The 16012-nt window shown below is 54.7% G+C and overlaps 1 protein-coding gene across 3 annotated transcripts in view; it reads right to left on the minus strand.

Annotated features, from left to right (window-relative positions):
• Positions 1-16012, minus strand: part of DAB2IP (DAB2 interacting protein) — a 194836-nt gene that overhangs the window by 161274 nt on the left and 17550 nt on the right. The window contains exon 1 of one of the 3 annotated variants that reach the window (XM_067743423.1): positions 8410-8429. The exons of 1 other annotated variant lie outside the window; for it this stretch is intronic. The gene's annotated coding sequence lies outside the window, so the exon portion shown is untranslated. Of the gene's footprint in view, positions 1-7778; positions 8002-8409; positions 8430-16012 lie in introns of those variants that run through there. One more of the 3 variants, XM_067743422.1, reaches the window with a different exon arrangement.

A 16012-nucleotide genomic window follows, 5' to 3' on the forward strand; every position in this document is an offset into this window, starting at 1 on the left:
GGACGACAGATTTTCAACGGTCTGAGAGATCTGGTTTATCTCCCATCCTGCCCACCAGGGTCTCCCCCTATCTGGGGAAAGAGCAAAGAGCTAATAAAGGTTTGGGTTAGAGGACAAAGGGCACTAAAATGTGTGGAAGGAGAGCCTGGTGGTCTGGGAGCTTGCCAGGGGCAAGGAGGCACTAGCGCAGCCTGTAAAAGTTTCAATGAATCAGGCCAGGAGAGAAGAGCCTTCCCTCAACTTCAGCCACCGCCTCCTCCCTCTCCTTTAATTCCTCCAACCGCGGCAAGGACAGATAGACAGACAACCAGGAGAACCTAGATTGGAAACAGGAAGAAGCAGAGAAACCCAGATATAGACTTTGCTCCAGAACCCAGAGGCAGCAGAAAATGAGTCTCCCTCCTCTACAGTACAGGTTCCAGAAGGAGATGTGGGGAGGGACAGGGTGTCTTCTGAAGATTTAAATAAAAATCTGCCCTACCGGGACTTCCTTGGTGGTCCAGTGGTTAAGACTCCACGCTTCCATTGCAGGGGGTACGGATTCCATCCCCGGTCTGGGGAGCTAAGATCCCAGATGCCGCGTGGCACAGCCAAAAAAAAAAAAATCCCCGCCCCCTCCCCGCCCCACCCCCCCACCCCGCCCCGGCAAAAAAAATCTGCTCTACCAAACACCATAACAAGACACCCATAGCAAAGCCGGGGGAGCACGCCATCACACGGCACTTTTGATAAAGCATTGACTGCTGCGCTCTGGAATCCTCAATGGCTCCCCGTTCGTTGCCTACAGTATCATGTTCACGCGCCTTATTATGACATTCAAGGGGTCCGACTTGGGGTCTCGATGGTACTTCTGTGCTTCACTCTCATCACTACCCCCACCTCCCCACACACTCCCGCTCCAGCACGTACAGCCTCCCACTGCCCCCCAAGCCCTGGGGCCTTGATCCAGCCTGCGTCTTCCTTGCTGCGCTTAGTAATCTACCCCTATTGTTTCAATCAACCCCCTTCCCTCCTGTAGCCTGTGGACTTTAGACTTTATCTGGGCTCCTCGCAGGGGCCCAGGGAACAGACCTAGGTTCTGCCACCAAATACAGAGCACAGCCTCAAGCAGAAATCGGGAGCATGCCGCCACATGCTCCTTCATAAAATGGGCAGCCCGACCTCCACCCACGTCAGCGGCTCAAGCCACTCGAGTGAGATAATGGAGCCGAAGGGCCCTGAGCAGCCTCAAGTCTGACACAGACCCGAGGGATTAGGATGCCTATTTTTAACTCCCCACATCCTGGCTGAAAAGCAAATCCCTCACACACCCTGAAGATCCCTATCAGGGGGCCAGCGGAGCCTTTTGGGAATTCTCTCCTCGCGGAAGCAGCGCCAGCTTTGATGGATGGGAAAGGCTCCGAGATCGCGGCTCCATCCAGAGCCAGCTTCCATTATGTCTGGCTGGGTCCTCACTGCTCCCGTCAGACAGCCATTTCCTGGTGGACTCAGCTGTCACATATTCTCCAGCCAGTGACAGTCAGACAGGGTCACCAAAGATGCTGAGAAGGACCATTCGCTCATTTACTTATTCATTTACCTCCATGCTCCCTCCCCTCCCCCTCTGAGGAGGTGCGACCTAGGGTGGCCCAGAGGAGTCAACCCTGAGGCACCTGTGCTAAGATGCTCAGTCCAGGGACAGAGGCAGGGGTGGAGACAGGGGTGAGAAAACAAAAGTGAGCAGGACATTCAGTAACAAGGGCAGCACGGGAGGTGACAGGACTTCAAGGGCCCCTGCCAGCGTCTACTCGGGCAAGGGACTTGGGCAGCATCTGAGCCTAAACCCAGACTCTCATCGATCTCACTTCTCTCCCTCCAGCATTCCTTGAACCTTACTCCAAGATGGGTCTTCAACAGCCACCGTGACCTACAAGTAGATGGGAGCTCCCTCCTTGGGCATAGAGAGCTCCTCCCCGGTCACCTGGCCCAGCTGTGTGGGTGTTGACTAAAGCCTGTTCTCCTTGGTTCCTCCTCGCCCACCTGCTACTGCCTGAGTTCACTCTCAGCAAATGATACTAGCGGGGAAAATGACCCCAACACAAGAGCCTCATTCTGAATGGGGAGCCGTCACGATGGAGAGCCTCTTCCTGGTTCAAAAGCCCTCGCTGAACGCAGGGACAGACAGTTTCCCTGGAGATTCTGACTGCAAAGAACTGCGCATCCCTAGAAAAGTCAAGGGAATCCCTGGGTGCCTCTGGGGCCATGTCTCTGGGCCCCCGACACAATCCGCATGACCTTGCAGACCCTTTGTAAATACTTTACAAACTCTCTTCTGAATTCTAGAGAATCAGATGAATCTTGGCTATGCTGCTTTGAGACCTGAAGTACAGCCTGCAGGCAGGGGAGCTGACAAGGTACCCTTTTCAGACCTGGTTCCAGGCCTCTCTGTCTTTGATTCCACAAAGCCAGAACAGACTTTCTTACATAGCAAGAATGAGCCAAAGGAGGCAGAAAGCCTTTCCAAAAACCAAAGCCATCCCTCCGTGCATCCCTTGGCTGGAGCTAGCTTAACCCAGAGCCCAGACAGACAGGACCCCCACCTGTTTGCGTGGGGAAGCGGGGTGCAGGCAAAAAGCTCTGAGCCAGGAGCGTAAAAACCAAGCCCGATTACAAGCCAGTCCAACTCTACAAGGCTTTACGAGCGTTTACTAGACCAAGGAAGGCCCTCGCCAGGCCCCACCCACTCCGTGGGCACCGAGATGAGAGATAAAGCCAGGCCTTGCCCTCAAGAAGTTCAGAATCCATCTCTGGAGATGGACAAGCTGATGACAAAGTGTGAAGCAAGGGAGTTGGTAAGAGCTACAAACCAGAACCGCACAGGGGGATGTCTCCCCCTTAGCGATGAGACTAGCAGAAGTGACATTTGTGCCAGTCCCCGAGGGGCAGTTAGAATTTGGGCAATGAAGCAGTGGTTGAGAGAGAACATACAGGAGTCACAGTTGGAGCTTGAAGAACAGAGAGAGAAGAGGCAGGGAGGGAAGTGGGAGGAGGCCTGGGGCCCTGATGGCCAGGCCAGAGAGCATGGGTTTGATCCCGTGGGAGGGTGACAGGGAGCCCCACCCCCAGGGAGGGGAAAGGAGGCATGATGGACGGGGAGCTGAGGGCAGGTGGCTGGCAGAGGCCACGGTTGACAAGGGCCTGCTTTACGAAGCCAGGCTGCTGGGAGCCCGCCCTGGGCATGGAGGACAGGCCACTGGAAGCCCCCAGTCCTGACACAGACTCCAGTTGGGAGGGGTTGGACTCAAGGAAGGCTGGGGACGCCCCATGGAGAGACATGCAGTGGCTCAGGAGGTAGATGAGAGACTATGACATTCTCTTGGTCTCTCGGCCAGGGTTGTCCCGGGCTGAGAGAGGGGCTCGACTGGGGCCCCAGCTCCCCCTCAGCTCCCATCCACACTCCCAGTCATTCCCACCATCACCCTCCTGCAATGTTCAGAGTAATCCACCTCACTCTGCCCCGGGCACCCTCCTGCTGCCCCCCCACTGCACCCCAGCTCCCCAAGGGCCCCGGACACTGAGCCCACAAACGCCCTCCCAGCTGGTTTCATAACCAGCCCCAGGGCAGCACTTTGCTCTCCAACCCCACCAACAACTCACCCATGCCCCGAGTCCATCATGGAAGCCCCCGCCCTGCCCCCGGAAATGCAAAAAAACAAAAAAGGTAACCTGTGTATGTCAAGGTTGGAAGGAATCTCAGAGATCTAACCAAACACCCCCCACCCTTTCTAGACAAGGAAACTAAAGGTTTAAGGGATGACCAGCCCTGCCCAGGATCACACAGCCCAGTGGTGGCCCAGTCAGAACCCAGGTCTTCCAGCATCCGGGCGAGGACTCTGGCACCAAAGCCACGACCAGGTGGGGCAGAAAACAATGAGGTGTGGGAGGCAGCGTGAAAAAGACCTGTGCTTATTGTCAAGGGGCCTGGGTTCAAGTTCTGACTTTACCATCTCCCCCATGCACCCAGACGGTAGAGCTTTGGACGTGTCACTGTAGCTTCCTGGACTCCAATGACCTCTTCCGTAGAATGGATGTTTACTAATTCGGTGCTTTCAGGAGATCAAACAGGATAAAGGTGAAACAAGTGCTCTGTGTAAAGCAGGGCTAGGAGGTTGGGACTGGGACCCAGCCGAGGCCGGTGCAGGCGATCGCCGTACCCCACACCCCTCCTGGCACCAGCCCTACCCAGCCAGCCGCAGCTCAGCTGTTTCTCTAGAGCTGCCCACGGACCAGCAGAGCAGCCCTCCAGGGAAAGGATGCATTTCCACTGGATTTAAAACACCAATGCAGGGCTTCCCTGGTGGCACAGTGGTTAAGAATCCCCTGTCAATGCAGGGGACACGGGTTCGAGGTCTGGTTTAGGAAGATCCCACATGCCGCGGAGCAACCAAGCCCGTGCGCCACAACTACTGAGCCTGCGCTCTAGAGCCTGCGAGCCACAACTACTGAGCCCACGAGCCACAACTACTGAAGCCCGCATGCCTAGAGCCCGTGCTCTACAGCAAGAGAAGCCCGTGCACCGCAACGAAGAGTAGCCTGCTCACAACAACTAGAGAAAGGCCGCGCACAGCAACAAAAACCCAACGCAACTAAAAAATAAATAAATAAATATATTTAAAAAAAAAAAAACAACACCAATGCACACACAGCAGACCTACCCCATTCCCCTCCCCAAGAAGCTGGAGCACAGCACTTCCTGTCTGGGAGATCAGAGGCCATCATGGGGCCATGGAGGAGGAAGGGGTATGTGTGGAGGGGAGTCCTGCCCACCTGTCCGGGGTCCCCATCACCCGTGCTGAGAAATCTCAGCACCAGAGCTTCATCCAAGGTGCACCAGTGCTTCTAGAAAGCAGAGGCCAGATGTCTGGGGAGATGGGGGTGGGGGGAGGGGTGACGAGTAGGGCCATGCACATCCACTGTGGCAGGAGAGGCCTCACCAGGGCACTCTGTCCTCCTAGGGCCTGCCCCATAATGCGTGACATCCACCCAGTAGCCTTCCACAGCCCATCACAGACAGCAGTCACCCCGTATACTGGGGGTATAACATCTTGTCCCAGGAAGGGAAAGTAACCAGCTCAAAAGAGTGAAGCCAAGGGCTTCCCTGGTGGCTCAGTGGTTGGGAATCCGCCTGCTAATTCAAGGGACACGGGTTCCAGCCCTGGTCCGGGAAGATCCCACATGCCGCGAGCAACTAAGCCCATGTGCCACAACTACTGAGCCTGTGTTCTAGAGTCCGCGAGCCACAGCTACTGAGCCAGTGTACTACAACTACTGAAGCCCACGCGCTCTAGGGCCCACGCTCTGCAACAAGAGAAGCCACCGGAATGAGAAGCCCACGCACCACAACGAAGTGTAGCTCCCGCTCACCGCAACTAGAGAAAGTCCGTGCGCAGCAACAAAGACCCAGAGCAGCCAATAAATAAACAAGACTTGAATTCAGATCTCCTGGAACCCACATGCCACATTCTTTCCCTAAGCATGCCTTGGGGCTGCGGTTCTCAGACTGTGCTGTGCGTGAGAATGGTCTGGGGAGTTTTAAAACGTGCAGATTCCTAGGTCTGGAGTAGAGGCGAAAGATCTGCATTTTAATAGGGGCGCCAGGTAATTGTGAGAAAAGCACTGCCAGCAAACACCACAGACTGAGACACACACACACACACACACACACAGTGTGTGGGCACAGTGGACACGCATGCCAGCACAGGACAGAAGTAACGATAAAGGCAGATTCTAGCTTTGGGATGCAGCCTAGCTCCTTATGTGTTGTATGACCTTGGGTAGGTCTCTTAACCTCTCTAAACCTGTTTCTTCATATGTAAAATGAGGAAAAGAAAAGATTCCACCTCATGGGGCTGCCTTAAGGCTGCACAGAAATAGTATCTGTACAAGCTCTCAGTACAGGACCTGGCATATAATAAACACTCAATAAATGGTGCTGTGATCATTGCCAGACTCAGTTCAGTGTGTTGAACGCCTCAGGGAAGGAACAGAATGCCAGGCATCAGGGGACCACAGTGAATAATTGAGCCAATAAGAGATGCCTGAAGGGTTGTACTAGAACCAGTGGGTAGAAGTAACAGGGACACAGATTTCTACTCCAAACAGGAAGAATTTTTTCACAGACTGGAGTTGCCCAATCATGAAACCAGCTGCCTAGTGGGCTGCCACTCAAGGATCCCAGCAAAAGAGATTAGATGCTCTCCAGGTGGAGATGCAGCTTCGGGGAAGGAAGCATAGGGATGGGGTAGCTCGATGATCTTGAAGGTGACTTTGGCCAGGTTCTACAGGTCAGCCCCTCTCCCTATCGTGCTGGTTAATTAGTGCACTTGCACTTCCCTGATATTTGCAACCGTAACCACCAAGCATCCAAATGGGATGGGAAGAGATCAGTGGTAGACAGAAGGCCTTATATCTTCCGAATAATTCATGACAAGGAGGGGGATGGATGGGGCTGTCTTAAATCGGAGGCTTACAAACCCAGTGAAATCACATGCCTTGGAGAGTATGTGCATCTGTCTACTTTTCTCAAAAAGGCTGGTTAAGAGGGGCTGGTCCACACCAACTTTTGAGAGGAGAGGAAACTGAGTCACAAAGGGTCTGGGGCCCTCAGGCAGCAAAAAGGCCCAAGCTCCAGGATGCAGACTGGCAGCCCAAGGCTGTTGTCCTATGAGCCAGATGCTTTCCATGCCTAACCTCACAAAAGCCTCACCACATCCCCCTGGGGTGGGAACTTTGAGCTCAGAGAGGTTAGGAAACCTGCCCAAGGACACACAGCTAATGAACAGCAGGGCTGGGTTTTTCCGGGCTCCAAAGCCTGTGTTTGGTATGCTTTTAACTCTCAGGTGTACCGTCTTAGGTCAAGAAAACAGAAAGGCATTTGGCTTTGACATTGAGGGGAAATAAAGATGATCATTAAAAAGGATGATCCTCATACCACAAACCTGTGACAAGCTACCTGCCTATTCACCCTCAATCAAAATTAATTACCCCCCTAAGTAGCAAAAGAGGGCAGGAGAGGAGAGGCGCAGTTTCCATATGACTCAAGCCAGACAGCTCAAAAGAATAGACCGTTCAGAAACAAGAAAAGCCCACGGTGTTCCTACGAGGCTGGGGACTGGCACCTAGATGGCTCTGGTCCCTGTTCCCACTCTGCTTGCTCAAGATGTTTTCTGGAGGGTAGGGTTCCAGGCAGCCCAGGAAACAGAAAAGAGATCTCACTCCAATAACCCCGCCCCCCGAAAATTGAGGAGTGGCTACTGGTCGAACAAAACAACACCCAAAACTTGGGTGCCCCGGGGTGCCTGGCTCTGGCCACAGAGGAGTGGCTGCCCAAACATCAACCCCCAGGAGTAGATGAGGAAGGTCCGAGGTTTGGGGAGACAACTTGGAATTGTTAGGGTTGGGAGGCTGCAGAAAGCCCCCAGCCAACCCCCACCGGCTGCGAGCCCCAGCTGGGGCTGCCTTCCTTGTAACACCGCGCGGTTCTCTCCCAAGGACCCAGCTGTCTAGAGAGGCGCCCAGGAAAGTTTAAAGGGTCAACTCACCACGCAAAGATCCTCGCAGCATAGGGGGCTGTAGGGTAGAAGAGGGGTGGGTAAAGCAAAGTCGCAGCCCACTCCTCAGTCAGGCACCACTATACCACCCATCAGGGTCCCCAGGTCCCCTCGAACCCCGGATCCCTCTAGGACCCCCGCAAGACCCCGAGGCCCCCTCATACGGACTCGCGGGGGCCTAGCTCTTACCTCTACTCGCCAGCCTGGCCGCTGGGCTCTGCCATCCCAAAGGCACCGGAGCCCGAGCAGCACAGGGCCAGAGTCACGAGGCGGCGAGGTCGCGGGGCGCACGAAAGTTTCAGTAGCGCCAGCCAGGCGCAGCGGAGCGGAGCCGGCCAGGCAGGCGCTGGACCCCGCCAGGCAGGCGGCGGACCCCGCAGTAGCGCGCTCTGGCCGGCTCCGCGCCTCCGCCTGCGCCGCGGTGCTTGGGCTCCCGGGCTCCCCCGGCCACTCTGCCAGCCCAGCCCCGCCAATCGCAGGCCCCGGCACCCGCAGCTCCGCCCGCTGGGCCCGGACAGAGAGGAGGCGGGGAGGGGAGGGGAGGGAGCGCACCTGTTTGGCCAGTCGACCCCACTACTACCCGCGCCGGCCGGACTGGGCAGCGCAGATCCCCTCGGTTGACGGCACAGGCTCCTGGTCCCCTCTTTTGCCCCGGATCTGGGCCGGTCCACACGCCCACTCCCCTTCCCCGGCTCAGCTAGCTTGCTGAGCCCCTCTGTGTGGCCGGACTGCGCTCTTTTCCCGGGATTTCAAAGGTAAAATCCCAGCTTTAGCCCAGGGACTATGCAGATACCAGACTGAGGAGTGGGCTGCGACTCACCCCTCTTCCACTCCACACTCTCCTCTCCCGCAAGGATCTTCGCGCGTCCGGTGACCTCTTAAACTTTGCTGTGCGTCTCCCCTTGATCTCCACCCGCGGGGGCCGTGGGCTGATGCTAGGTCCAGAGCTCCGGGAGAGGACGGCGGTGGGGGGGGGGTCTGGGGGGCGTCACAGGGAGGGCACCTCCAGCCCTTCCATCAACAAATTCTCCACCCCATCTGGGTTCGGGCAAACATCTCCAGAATGCTTGCGATCCGTTTCAGCAGGTTCCCCTACTTCTCTTGGGGTCACAGTCAAAATTAAAGCTGGACGATTTTACTGTCCCATAATCCAGATAGGAAGACTGAGGCCAAGGGCAGGCAAAGGCTTCTCAAAAGAGGTGGCGAGACTGCGACTTCTTGCGAACCAAAGATGAGCTTGCTGAGAGCGCCTGACTCTTCTCCCCAAGCCCTGCTTGGGTTCCGACGCCTGCGTTCACCTTCCTTCGGCCCCGCCCCCCCGCCACGGACCCAGGGTGGGGAAGGAGAAAGAGGCGCCAGCAAGTGCCTGGGAAAAGCGAGAGGCGCGCCGGCTGCGGCCCGGCCTTACCTCGGCAGTAAAGCGTGTCCTCGCAGAGCGCGCCGGCGGGAAGCCCCAGCAGCGGCAGGGAGGCCCAAGCGAGCGCGCGGGAGGCCGCGCCGCGGGCTCCCATGCCGGACGGCCTCGGCCGCTCCTCGGCCCGCGGGCCTTCCGCCCTCCGCGGCACTTGTGGGGACCACGCTGTGCCCGCGGCCTCGGTCTCGGTTTCGGGGGTGGGACGTGGGCCAGGCCCGGGGTGGGGACTCCCGGTGGGGTGGGACTGTCGCGGCCGGCTCCTGGCGAGCGTAGGTCGTGCTGGGCAGGACGCTATTTTTAGCAAGAGCTGCTCTCCCAGTTGGACGGACAGAACCAGTTAATTCGACAGTTCATGAAAGGCCTGCACTGGGAGCTCCCCGGAACGGCAGCCGCAGCGCTGCTGAAAGCTGATCCTTCGCATTCCTGCCTCGGGAGGCGGGAGGGCGGGAGGAAGCCTCTAATTCCTGAGGGAAGCCGGCATCCTCTCAAGGCAGCTCCTGGGTTCCAAGGGCACGCCCAGGACAGGGCTCTCTAGATGGACTCTGAAACCCGCGGGTTTTCCTCCTCCTGACCCCAGGCCTCAGACTTCCCACAAAATGCCCACCCGAGGTCCCACTCTCCCTAGTGGTCTCCAGTACTGGGAAGAGCCCCCAGAAGTGGGATGTGGCACACACACTTCACTCAGGATCTACTTGCTGAAAGAAGGAAGGAAAAGTGAAAATTCTGCACCAGAAAAGCTGGAGGATCAGGTAGAGGTCTTCAGAGCCTAGGCAAAATGGGATGGACGGAAAGGTGGCTTCGAAATGCTACAAGAACACCTTCTGTCTGTGTGACCTTGGCAAATCATCTCACCTCCTCTGTGCCTCAATTTCCTCTTCTGCATAAGGGAGTCTCGGGAGCCCAAGAGACTGAGTGTGAGAAAGTCTTTGCAAACAAAAGCATGACGTGGATGTTCATGTAATGAGTGATGAGAGGGACACAAGGATGAATAAGACACGGATATGCTCTCAGGAAGCCATTAGCTCTTCTAATTCAAGGAGGTGCTAAGAGCCTAAAAAGGTACAACTTGACCGTATATTAGCCCAAGGATAGATAAATAGGCCAATGGGCTAGAACAGAGGCTGCAAAAATAGACCCACACATATATGGAAACTTCATACGCGGCAGAGGTGGTGCTGCAGGCCACTGGGGAAAGGGTGGACTTTTCTATAAATGTTCTTTTATGGAGCAATTGGATGTCCATGTTGAAAAAAAATGAGATGGAATCTCTACCTCACACCACGCATAAAACAAAATCAATTCCAGGTGGATTAAAGAAACTTAAATGCAAAAACTTTTTAATAGGGAAAGGTTTCTTAAAGACACAAAAGGCTTTTGAGCTTAAAGACTCAAACTATCAAGAAAAAGACTGATACATTTCATTAAAGAACATAACTCCTGTTTATCAAAAGAAGACATTTGGAACATGATATCCCAAACATACAAAGATCTACAAATCAATTTTCAAAAGAAAACTGGATCAAAAATATGAACAGGGGGGCTTCCCTGGTGGCGCAGTGGTTGAGAGTCCGCCTGCCGATGCAGGGGACACAGGTTCGTGCCCCGGTCCGGGAAGATCCCATGTGCCGCGGAGCGCCTGGGCCCGGCCCGTGAGCCATGGCCGCTGAGCCTGCGCGTCAGGAGCCTGTGCTCTGCAACGGGAGAGGCCACGACAGTGAGAGGCCCGCGTACCGCAAAAAAATTAAAAAAAAAAGAAATAAAAAATATAAACAGTCAATTCCAAGAAGGGGAAACATGAATGTCCAATAAACATATCAAAAGAGACTCAGCCTCACTCTTACTCAGGGAAATGCAAAATAAAGCCAGAGGGGAGTGCATTTCACACCTGCGAGATCGGCAAAAAGCAAAGGGGAGGACGGCAGAAAGTGCTGATGAAGGTGTAGGGCACAGAGGACGCTCATACGCTGCTGGTGGAGGAGAAATGGTACCGCCACTCCGGAGGACAATTTGACAGCATCTAGAAACGACGCACACACGCCAGTGACCCAGAGACTTGGCTTCTGGGATAAGTCTAGAGAACTTCTTGCTCATTGCAACCTCGTTATCCTAGTAAAGAATCTAAAACAGCCTCAATGTTTGTCAGCGGATGAAATGCATAAACAAATTGTGGATAGGGCAGTGAAAATCTATACTGCAGTGAAAATGACTAGAGATTCCTTATGAATCATTAGTGGGGGGATGGGGAGTAAGTCGCAGAAGATCAAATGGTATGATATCATTCATGTAGATTTCTAAAACATGCAAAACAAAATGATACCCCATATTGCTAGGAATGCACATATGTGGTAAAAGTGTAAGGAAACTTAGAGGAATGATAAATAAATACACCATTCAGGAATTGTTTACTTCTGGGGGGAGAGGGAGATGTGAAGGATGATGGGAAAGGGTTTCCCTAAGATTGCTAAGGTTTTATTTCTTGACCTGAGTGGGAAGTACGTAACTGTTTGACTTTTCAGAACGTTTTTAAGGGTACAGAGCAAGCATGATGGTATAAAATATAAAGTCCCATAAAATCCACTCCTGCTCTGAACGTCAATGTCCTTATTTGAACGATGCAGTCATCGTATCTGTGAAGTGCTCAGCACAAAGCCTGACTCATGGTGAGGTTCTCAGTAAACCTTAAGAACACGAGTAGCCTGCTCCCCAGTCTCCACTGGGGCCCTTCATACCCTAGTCCCAGCCAGGTGAGAGTCCCCCACCAGAGCACCGTCATGCAACCAGGTCTCCCAAACCCCCAACCTCTGACATGCCTTCATAAACGGTTCATTCTTCCTGGAATGCCCAGTCCTCACCCGCTCTGCTGGACCAAGCCCTGTTTCTCCTATTACGGTCCAGCTCTGGCCCTGTGAGGTCTTCATCAACTCTCCCGGGCAGCGGGTTCCCACGGCACCCGCCCACCGCACTATCCTTGTTTATCACATTGCGGATTGTTGCACCTGGGTACGGATCCGTCTCCTCCCCGAGCTGACTGCGAACTCCTCCAGGTCACTAACCTTGTCTGAGCTACCACTGCAGCCCCACCACCCAGCCTCAGGAAGGTTTGGTGAATGAATAAAGCGGGTAACTGGATCCAGATACTCAGAAACAAAAGAGGTCATGTCAGACTCTCAAAAGGAAAGCAATCCTGCTATATGGATAGGCTGCTTGGTCTTCATGGAGTGTTCTTGGAAGGTAATGTGACCTTTGGGTCAGAGAGACCTGGGTCTCTCTGGCTGAGCCACTGGCCAGCTGTGTGACCTAGGGTGTGCCATCACATCCCTCTGAGCTCAGTTTCTGTGTCTGCACAACCAGGACGTGACCAGGGCTGATTGCCAGGGGGCCTTGCAAGGATTCAGTGAGATAACAGAGGCAAAATGCATGGCCCCATTCTTGGAACAGGTAGCAATTATGTGAATATTGACCAAGAGGAAGATGTTTTCAGGGGAGGGCGGAAGGAACCCAAGTAGGTTACTATGAAAGTTGTGCGGCTGGTGAAAGAAATGCCAGGGTGGGGTGTTGTCCAGTTCTGAACAAAAGCATGCACCTGGAGGCTGGCCCAGACTCTTCTGGAACAGTCAGAAGTGTGCTCCGGGTCGGTGCTTCTCGTGGTCCTTCCTCCTGTCCTTTGTCCTACCTCTGGGTATGGGGCTGCACAGCACTTCAGGGCCACAGACCCTCCTCCCTGTCCCCCCACATTCACTCTGGCCCCCTCCAATCTGTTTTCACACGTAGCCCAGGGATCCCAATCTGGACCCGTCTTTTCCTTGCCAACTTCCATCTGTAGGGGCGACAGACCCTGTGGCACCGTCCCCAGGGACGCGTCCGAGGTGATTTACCAAATGCGTCTGCGCTCTGTATGCAAAACCCACATACGTCCACTGTCGGGAGCTTCCACCAAGGCAAAGTACAGGCTGGCAAATTGCTTATAGTCCAGACTCTGCAAGATGAGTTGGCCGGTGTCACACGTTGTACAAGCAAACAGATATACGAAGTCGACAGGGCTATGTGGTCACCGGAAAAGAACAATACTGGGCGCTTCATGGGTTCGGATGAGATTTTCTGAACTAATGAGCCAATCCTCTTTGATCCAGATCGCACTGGACAATGTAATGTTATCCTGGTGACATGGACGTTAGCCACTGTTGGCGCTTTGTCCCATGAAAACGGGCATGCAAGGCAGGAATCCCGTCCAGCTTAAGGTCGGCCATCTCAGTGCTTCTCAGGAAGGTCACTGATGACCTCCTTGGTGGTAACACCAAAGGACACCCGTGCACCTTGATGTCACCTGGCTTCTTGGCCATACTTCACCCCTGGAAAATCTCTGGTGCCTTCTATCTCACCATTCTCTCCCAGTTTTTCTCCTAGTTCTTTGGTCACGTTGCCCTCTCCTTGGCTACCTCATTTTACTCTATCGGGCTACAAAAGCTGGAGTTTGAGATTGTCTGCATCCCTTTTATCCTTCCAGACTCTCTCTGTGGGCAACTTCAACTGCATCCAGACCCATGGCTTCAATTGCTGTCCTTGTGCTGGTGATTCCCAATGGTTATTTCCAGGCTGGTCCAGACACTGGCTGTCATCTTTTGCCTGAACTTCAATAAAGCACTGAGCTGGCTCTCTGCAGCCACCTGGGCCCTCTCCCCGTTGCCCCCTGTCCACGGGTCCTCCTTGTGGGGTTTTCAAACCTCAGATCCAATCCTATTCCCTCTACCCCTACTTGAAAGCTTTCAGTGGTTTCTTGTTACCTTCATGTGGCCTACCAGACCCTGGGTGGTCTGACCCCTGCCCACCCCTCCAGCCTCCTTCCTTGCCATCTCCCCTCTCCCCTCTCCGCCTTCAGCCCCCCAGCCAGCTTCCAGGTCCCCAAATATGCGATGCTCCTTCCCGTTACACAGACTTTCCACACGAGACTCCCCTCTCTGGACCACTTTCCTCTGTCCCCTCCCATCCTTGCCTCAGTTACTTCTTTCCCTGGCAGCTTCAATGCCACGTCCTTAGGGAAGCCTTTTCGGGTTTTGCACGCTACACATCCAGGGTGTTTACTGAAGTTGGCGACTGTACCTTTACTGTGTGACCACCGGATGAGCGTGTTGCCCTCCCAGGTCTGGACGTCCCTGAGCACAGGGATCACGCCCAGTTTCATTCATTGTTGTATCTCTCCCCACCCCCAGCAAAGGCCTCAGCCCATAGTAGGTGCTCCAGGTATGTTTGTCGAATGAATGAGCGAAGCCGAGTCTGCTCGCACACCTCCAGTGCTGGGCTCTGTTCATCATTGTTGGACACTGTCCGTTGCCAGAAGTTTCTACATCTCTGCACATTGGTACGTACACAAGTGCGGGGTGCTTTGCCAGGTGCTTCGCGTGTTCTCTGGCTTAATACTCACAGCCACCTCTGAGCATGCTCAGAGAGTTTAAGCAACTGGCAGAACATCACGGGGCATGCGAATACAGAGCCTGTCCTCAAACCCGCGTCTGTTTGGCTGCAAATCCTGGGCTCTATAGCCTATAATGCCACACCACCGTTTTATAGTCGTACAAACTAATCAATGACTTAATCGCTTCTTCGGGCGGTGGGCCCTCACCCGATGATGGAAGTGAGATTCAAAACCACAGCGACTGAGGTATCATAGAACGAACACCCAGGCCCACAGGCACCTCCGGGCAGGGGTGACATGAGAGGAGGGGGAGGGAAGGGAGCAGAGTGAATCTCCGATCCAGTGTGTGCAGGACCCTGAGGGTCACGGAGGATAAACAGTAAAACGTGTAAACCTCACTTCCAGCTCAGAGGTGGCTGAGAATCAATTACGCAGAGAGAATGCAGCTGCGCTCAGACACTGTGAGTTACACTGGGCAGGACGATGCTCCGGTTCCCAGGACAGGCCTCTCTGAGGAGCCACAGCCCAGCCGGACTTTAATCAGTCCCCGATGCTTCGATACCGCCTTTATAGCTTCTCTCACACTACCACCACCCCTACCCCCCGCCAGCTGTCCTCGGCTTCCCTGAGTGCCAGAGTCCATGTCACTGGGACTCCCTCTGTGCCAGGCTCTGGACTTGGTGCTAGGGGCACAGATAAACAGAACAGTGGGGCGCTCACGCGTGCAGAGGGAGACATGAGGAACGACACTGCCCGGGGCCCGTGGAGCACCCCTGGGCGCCAACCTCGTGTGCTCCTGACGGAGGCTGCTGGGTGGCTTTGGGGTCCCTGATGCCAGCCTTGTGGGCCAGAGGGGCACCTCCAGGAAAGTCATCCGAGGAGATGATTTCTGAGTGTGTCTTGAAGGAGCAGAGAGAAGTTAGCCAGGCGGAGAGGAAACAGCCCCTTCCAAAGCGTGACAGCGTGAAACAGCCCAGCCCAGCGTGCTCGGGGATTCCGATCAAGCAGCTGGGAGACAGGGGGCAGGAGGAAAAGGGAGCTGGGCCAGGAGGAGCCCCGAATGCCATGCCCAGGAGCGGGGACTGCAGGCAAGCTCCTGGGAGGTCTTAAGTAAGGGAGGGACAGCCAAAGCTTGAGTTTTACAAAAATCCCTTTATCTGGAAGAAGAAGATGGGTTCGTTTGTTTGTTTTTCTTTTTGCCACACCATGTGGCATGGGGGATCTTAGTTCCCTGGCCAGGGATCGAACCCGCGCCCTCCACGTTGGAAGCTTGGAGTCTTAACCACTGGACCGCCGGGGAAATGCCTTTTTTTCTTTTTCCTTGAAGGTGGGTTTAAAGGGCACAGACTGGAGGCTACAAAGCGCACAGTCAGAGGAGGGGGATGACTGTGAGTGAGGAAGGGGGACAGACAGCTCTTCGGAGGGACTTGGCTGGAAGGAAGACGAGAGATTGGGTGGTCGCCTGAGGGGAATGCTTTGGGTTGGGGTGGGGTTGGACGCTGTGATTTGCAGCCCACATCCCCGCTTCCAGAATAGAGGACTCACTCCCCAGATGTGGGAAGGCTGCTGCAAGATGGCCCCCAGCTGTCAGCCCTCTTT

Source organism: Pseudorca crassidens, chromosome 7 (assembly GCF_039906515.1).
Source record: "Pseudorca crassidens isolate mPseCra1 chromosome 7, mPseCra1.hap1, whole genome shotgun sequence".
Lineage (NCBI taxonomy): Eukaryota > Metazoa > Chordata > Mammalia > Artiodactyla > Delphinidae > Pseudorca > Pseudorca crassidens.